The 7309-nt window shown below is 37.6% G+C and overlaps 1 pseudogene; it reads left to right on the forward strand.

Annotated features, from left to right (window-relative positions):
• The first annotated feature begins 2685 nt into the window (after nt 1–2685).
• LOC114614403 lies at nt 2686–7309 on the forward strand (annotated as a pseudogene).

Genomic DNA, 7309 nt, shown 5'->3' on the forward strand with positions numbered 1-7309 from the left:
AGCCAAACTGTTGGCTTTAACTGAATATCCTGAGATTCTGCCAGACATATTTAGTTAGCCTGTCAGCTCCAGCCAAACACAGCCACCAACCATAGCACACTATTGAGCTACCACAATGCAACAGGATTCAACCACCTCCCAAGAGACAGGGACACCAGAAACCACCACAAACACTGTTTCTGAGTATCATCAAAACACATTGACAAAGCCAGTTGGCAAAATGGGCCATAAAGGTGTAAAAAGACAATGGGGTCAGACTATCTTCAATTCTGGAGACCATTAGAAAGACATTGGTGATGTGATTTCAGAGCCTCCCATTCCATAAAGCCAAGCATGGGTGCTTTCAGAGGGAAAAAAAAAAAAAAAAAAAAAAAAAACGAGGAGGAGATTCTCCGTTTTGGCATCCATAGTCAGTAACTCCAGAGAGAACAGGAACTTTTGTGCCACTGTGGCCCTAACCAGAAATCAACTTGTCATTATTCCAGGCTATATAGTACTATTTGAAACTCTAAAATCCCTCTTAGATGTAACCCCCAAGAACATGTCTTCTATTGGCAGTGGAAAGAATGTAAACTCTTTTTTTTCCTTTTCTTTTTTTTATAGAATAATTAGGGTTTTGTTGTTGTTGTTTAACACATTTGGTCCCATAGAAGCTGTACTACTCACAATCAGACAGAATACTTCTCCAAAAGAGCTGAGTCAGCCAGCCAGAGGAGCTACTTAACAAGGACAGGTGCAACAGCTTTAGAAGATACCTAGAGCATAAACACTTATCAGGGCCACTTGTTAGAAAGTACTTAAAAGCCCAAGTAAAGAATAAATATTTCAACTGCACACAGTTGCCTGATAGGATTTCAGGATTTCAGTTTGGGTGGTTCTGTATGGAGACAACCAGTATCACCACTGGTAAGATTCCCCAAGGGACTGCTCCCCAGAGACCAGGCTAGTCCCTGACACTAGGAAATGTCTACAGGTTTCCAATCCTTCTGAGTACTGAAAGAAAAAAACATAGCAATATGAACTTCAAGAAGAAAAAAATCTATTTTATTTCTTTCCTAAAACTGAAATGCATTTTCTTAGATTCTTTGCCCACAGTGCTGGTATCTGAGTAAGATTTCACAACGTTTTGAATAGACTGTTTGACAAGTGTTGAATATTTATCTACAAATTAATAATAGTAAGTATGTATACTTTTTAAAATGACTAAGAGAAATGAGTGGGTAGAGTGTTTTACTCTAATTTGTTGTGTTTCAGCCTGAGCTAGTCAGTGTTTCATCAGCCTGGGCTGTCTGCTGTGTTTACTTGGCCTAGCAGGAGATTGGCCTCCTGAGCTGTCGCTGGCTGATCCTACTAAGCCTCTGCCTTCCCACCTTGGCAAGGGCAGAAAGACTATAATTATCATTTGTTTTTCTACATTGGAGACAAGTAAATCTTAGTAGAAAGTCTTTCTCAGAAATAAATTTCTCTTCATCATGCAGAGAATATAAGAATTACGCATCCTGATCTCAGCACAGAGTCTACTTGACCTTGATCAAACTGAACTTACTGTTTGCAAAGTCAATGACTTGAATATTTCCTCATGAACCATGCCAGGGTTCTCTTGTCATGCCATCATTATGAATGTCCTTGCAACTTCATTTAAAACTTGTTGATCTTCCAAATTTTGTTTCTGTCTTTCTTCCAGATTCGAAGATGAATTGTGCCAGTTGGCCTTCCTGCACACTATTGAAGGCCAAGGTTGTGACCTCCACATTTGTGCCACAGAACAAATGTGTTCAGTTGCTGTAACATGTTTTCACATAGTACCTAATTGTTCTTAGTTTTGTTTCTAAATTGTTTTTTCAAAAGACATTTTGAATCTAGGGCTACTCTGTTCAAAGTTGAAACTCTGTTGCCTGGGCATTGTTAGGACAGTATTGGGCTGGAGAAATAGCTCAGTGGTTAAGGACATGTAGTTCTCTAAAGAACTGGAGTTCAGTTTTCAGTGCCCATGTGGAGATACTCAAAACTGTATGTAACTCTAGATTCAAGGAATCTGTTATGATCTTCTGGATGCCATAGCTACCTACACACGTGAGCACATACACTGACATTCACACATAAATATAATTTTAAAATAAACATCAGCTTCAACATCGTGTGGAGCTATGCTGAAATCTCAACTACTTACTCTGTTATCTATGTCAGTGTACACTGTGTTCTGCTTTGGCTAGTATTCCTATTTTATCTAGGTGAACTCAAAAATAGTTCCACAAAAATGTTAGCTAAGTTGCCTAGAGTACATGGATCCCCATAGACTTGTCACAGGTTCTAAAATCTTTAGAGTTTTAGGTACATATAAATCACTAAGAAGTCACACTTACAGTTTATGGTCTTCTTTACTTAGCATGTTCTGGACTAGAGATTTTAAAGAACATTTTGACTCATGAATGCCTGAGAAATTTTTTCAGGACCCCAGAAATGTAGGTATATAATGTAAGTATATAAATTAAACATTTCCAGATAATAAATCACAAAGAAATTTATTCTTTAAAACCCTGTGTGGGCTGGAGGGATGGGTCAGTGATTAAAAGCATTCTCTGCTTTTGCAGAGGGACTAGCATGAGTTTGAAGCACTACATCAGGTTGCTCAAAACTACCCTTTACCTTAGAGCCAGGAAAACAAGCATGATTCACTTGAGAAGAATGGGCTCTGCTGGATCCTTCACAGAGGAATCTCTACAAAGGTGTGATAGTGGAGACCTACAGGAACCTCAATGGTATAAGTAAGTCGGTAAATTTTCTTTCCCTTTTTAAAAAAGGGACAAACGTTTCTTTGTTGTTGATGATCTTCTGTAATTTCAGTTGAGAGTGAAGAAGAATGAATAAATCGATCATCGTTCTAAGGTTCACTGAATATAACAACTTAGATTTTGCCTAATTTCCAATAATATTTCATACATTTTCTGGTACTATAGTTTAGGCTACAATTGGGAAGACCATAATATTGAATAACACTGACAAAGTTCTAGAAGACATGGAGGGTAATTTTCATGTGCGAGCTGATACAAATATGCTTCTGAAAAATTATAATGTGTCCTGGACATTTTAAAGAAAAGTAACAGTGTGAAAAAGCACTGCTTTAATTGTAGTGATAATTATTAAACATAGTATAACCAATTTAAGCTATCCCCAACTAGCTTACAAGTAATGATACTCAGACCATGGTTATTTTATTTGGCTTTGACAATTACTAGGGGGGTAACCCCTAATCTACTCTTTTAACTGCTGGCCTGGCTACTTCCCCAGCTGTGTACCCCAGATTGCTGTTTCTCCTGGCCATGTGCTCATGGTCTCTCTCCCTTCATGGCTGCTTTCTTCTCTATTCTCATACTTCTTCTTTTTCATCTCTCCTCCCCCAAACCAGGTCTCCCAAAACCCACCTACCTCTAACCAGTCCAGTAATTGGCTGTAGCCAATTTTATTTAACCAATAGTTTTAAATCAAGGAACAAGGTTTGCACAATAAAAACATAAGTATGAGAAGTCACTCATAGGCCTAAACCTTCAGGTATAGAATTTAGTATTACAATACAGAGCAGTAGACCAAATCTTTACAATTCCTTTTATTTGTTACTCTTCTTTTAATAGGATTATCTTGTGTTAAAATGGTACAAGCCATGTTAGCATAGGGATATTAAAAGAAGCAAAATACCTTTCTTTCTCCCAGAACAGTTAGAAGATAAGTAGTAGTATCCACTTTAGGTAGACTTTCTGAATGTGATACAAGTTTGCAATTAATAGGTTTTTGTTAAGGCCTAAGTAACTGTTACTTGGCTAGCCTGCCATTTTGTGCTGTTGCTAATGTTCTAAGAAAATTTTTACATGTTTTTTTTCTGATGTTACTAGGAAACTTTTTCATGTCCAAGTTGATTGCATATTCTGTTATATTCTGTGCTCTTGGAAAACAATCACAACAGAAGTCAGTTAGAACTGCTTTGTATAAGGTTGGACCCAAACCAATCACCCAGTAGTACTTCCTGCACCTGTGAATAAGCATTTATGGTATTTGCCTTTATAAGACACCCCATGGGATGGACCCCCAAGAAAAACACCTGCATCTATTTAGAATAAGACTTCCGTTTGAGTAGATGTTGAGTAAAGTTTAAGTTCCCAAGACCTCTCTAGAAACTGAGATCCTACTTGGCAGAAGGATACATGTATGTAGGTAACTGACATCCTGGTTGGCATGCTAAGGCATGAATATTAGACAAGGCAAGACCCATCCTGGTTGACAAGTTAAGACATGGATGTTGGACAAGGCAAGTCTCCTGTCGCAGTTGAATACTACAACCAATGAGAGCAGGATAAATGTACAACAAAGACATGCTCCTAAGGAAATACCTTATCCCTAAGTCTTGACTGGTGGAATAACTTGGCACAGATGTTTGTAGATATCAGGCTTTAAAAGTTCTATAGAATATTAACTCAATATCATGGTTCACCTCCCAAGTCTGAACTGTAGCCCTGATCAATCAGTCTTAGGGACTGATGAGTCCTATGCTCAATAAACTATCCCTGTCTGACTGAGATAGGTGTTCATGTGATTTATGAGGCAACTCCTGGACCCCAACAGTTTTCTAGCTTTATTGAGAATATTCACTGCCGGGAGCCAGCCCAGGCTTGGTGGAAGGAGAAGGTGATCTTCTTTCTTCTTCGGTCGGTCGGTTCTTCTTGAGTCAGCCAAGGGGGATAGGAATTGGAAGAGCATTGGCGAGGGGTAAGACTTGGTCTTATGAGATTCGGGGTAAAGCCTTGGGCTTTACGAGATATTTAAGGTTGCTGTCTAATAGGGTTTACTTCTCTACGTTACTGTTACTAAAGTTTACTTACTAGTCTACTGTAGCTGACCTGCTATCTGTTTGATCCTCTGAGGCCAGAAACTGCAGTTTCTGGCCACTAACACCTCAGCAGGGACAGCAGAGGATTAAGCAATGCCTTTGATCTGTCTCTGCAAGCGCTGCCAGGCTCTAACTTAGGTCTGTTAGTCTGAGGTCGCAGGAAGAAAAGACACTTAGAAAAGTTATTATAGTTTATTACTAAGTGTAAGAAATTTCCTATGAAAGCTATCTAAGGGGAAAAGTGGGAAGGTCCTAAGTGAGGAAAAGGAAAAAATTCTAACAAAGGAAAAATTCTAAGTGGGGAAATTCTAAGCAGGGAAGAAGGGAGGAGAGAGAGAGAGAGCGCTAGAGAGCGCTAGAGAGCTAGAAAGAGTGGGAGAGAGAAAAGGAGGGTAAGTGAGAATGAGAAAGTGAAGTCGCTAAGGAACATCCTTTTGTCTTATACATCATTCAGAGTTCCTGATCACATATTACAAAGTTCATCACAAGTTCACACCAAAATTCAAATCATAAATTGAAATAGAAGTTTACAATCAAGAATGTTGACATGCATATCCATTAGGAGTAATTATCTGACTAAACATCCATCACCTGTCTAGCTCCACAGGTTCACCGAAGGTTTAAACTATAACTAAGAAATTAGTGAAGTTTTGTATAGATAAACCCAAGCAATATTTTCTCTTCTGTCCTAGCACCTATAATAAATTGTGAGTTCCTTTTGAGTGACCCTTGGTTAATTGTTTTATAACCACCTTGGAATGTGCTCTGAGCAGGAGAGAGTCTGGTTACTATCTAAGTGCTGTTAACTGATGACACTTCGGAGACTGGCAGAGTTCTCATAGCAGTTTTGACTATCAGAAAGGGACTCAATAGCAGTCCCACTATAAAAGAGCTTAATAATCATTGATATAATTTTAGGAATTCTTATAGGATCATCATTAAGACTTAAGAAGTCGTCTATTTGTCTATATAGCAACACTACAAGACAGTACATCTTCGTGGGTCTGCAGAGATCTGCTCCAAAGGGGAGTGCTATTGCTTAGTGATTGTTATATATGTTTAATAATAATAATAACAATAATAATAATAATAGGAAAAGCATATTAATAGCAGAATCTTTCCTAAAATATGTCCAACATAGCCTTGCTTATGTGGCACACTTGTTGCAGATAATAATCCGAGGCAAGCATTTCAGGATGATCAACTGCTAATTATTAGCTTGTCCACTGCAGAAAATCCCTATGGGTACTAGGAATGTGGAAATTCTTCTGTTTGTCCTGGTTCACTTTGCAAATGTGGTATGACTCACACTATAGGAAAATTTATAAGTGCAATCAGTGTGGTAAAGCTTTGAGTTCTTCCAGTTCTCTTCAAATATGTAAAAAACAAAACAAAACAAAATAAAAACAAAAGCCTCATTTGAAAAAGGATGTTATAAATGTGAGCCTTATAATACTCTTACCATCACCAGTATCTTCAAAGATGTAAAACAACCCATAGCGAAAGGGAACACCATGAATATAAACAAAGTGATAAAACCTTAGGATCTGATTCCTCTTTACTATTAGACCAAAGTGTGAAATTAATTTATACATATAAAAAGATTGATCAGTGTAATGAATGTGGTAAAGCTTTTACATGCACCAATTATCTTCACAGGCATGAAAGACTTCATACTGGAAAGAAACCCTATAAAGTTATGTGCTATAGTGAAGCCTTCACACATCACAGTAATCTCTGAGTACTTAAAAGAAAACATACTAGAGAGAAACCCTATGAGTGTAATCAATGTGGTAAAGGCTTTCCAAATCACAATCTTCTTCAAATACTTAAAAGAACATATACTGGGAAAAAACCCTATGAGTGTAATCAACATGGTAAAACCTTTGCATATCACTGTCATCTTCAAAGGCATGAAAGAATCCATACAGGAGAGAAACCCTATGGATGTAATCTATGTGGTAAAGCCTTTATATCTCACAATCTTCTTCATTTACATTAAGGAAAGCATTCTAAAGAGAAATCCTCATAGGATTACACTCATAGGAGTATAATCAATGTGCATATCACAGTCATTTTCAAAGGCATGAAAGAATTCATACATGAAAGAAACCTTATTAATGTAACCAATGTGGTAAAGCCTTTTCACAACACAGTAGTCTCCACGTACATAAAAGAATACATACTAAAGAGAAATCCTATGAATGTAGTGAAGCCTTTGCACAATTCTATAGTCTTCATCGTCATCATGAAAGAATTTATACTGGAGAGAAACCTTATCAATGCATTTAATATGATGAAGCCTTTGCACACTTCTATAGTCATCATTATGAAAGTATTCATACTTCAGAGACATCCTATGAATGTAAGCAATGTGGCAAAGCCTTTGTATTATGGGGTCTGCTGAGATCCAACACAACTCAAACTTAG

This window comes from Grammomys surdaster, unplaced genomic scaffold (genome assembly GCF_004785775.1).
Source record: "Grammomys surdaster isolate TR1022 unplaced genomic scaffold, NIH_TR_1.0 126317, whole genome shotgun sequence".
Taxonomy (NCBI): Eukaryota; Metazoa; Chordata; class Mammalia; order Rodentia; family Muridae; genus Grammomys; species Grammomys surdaster.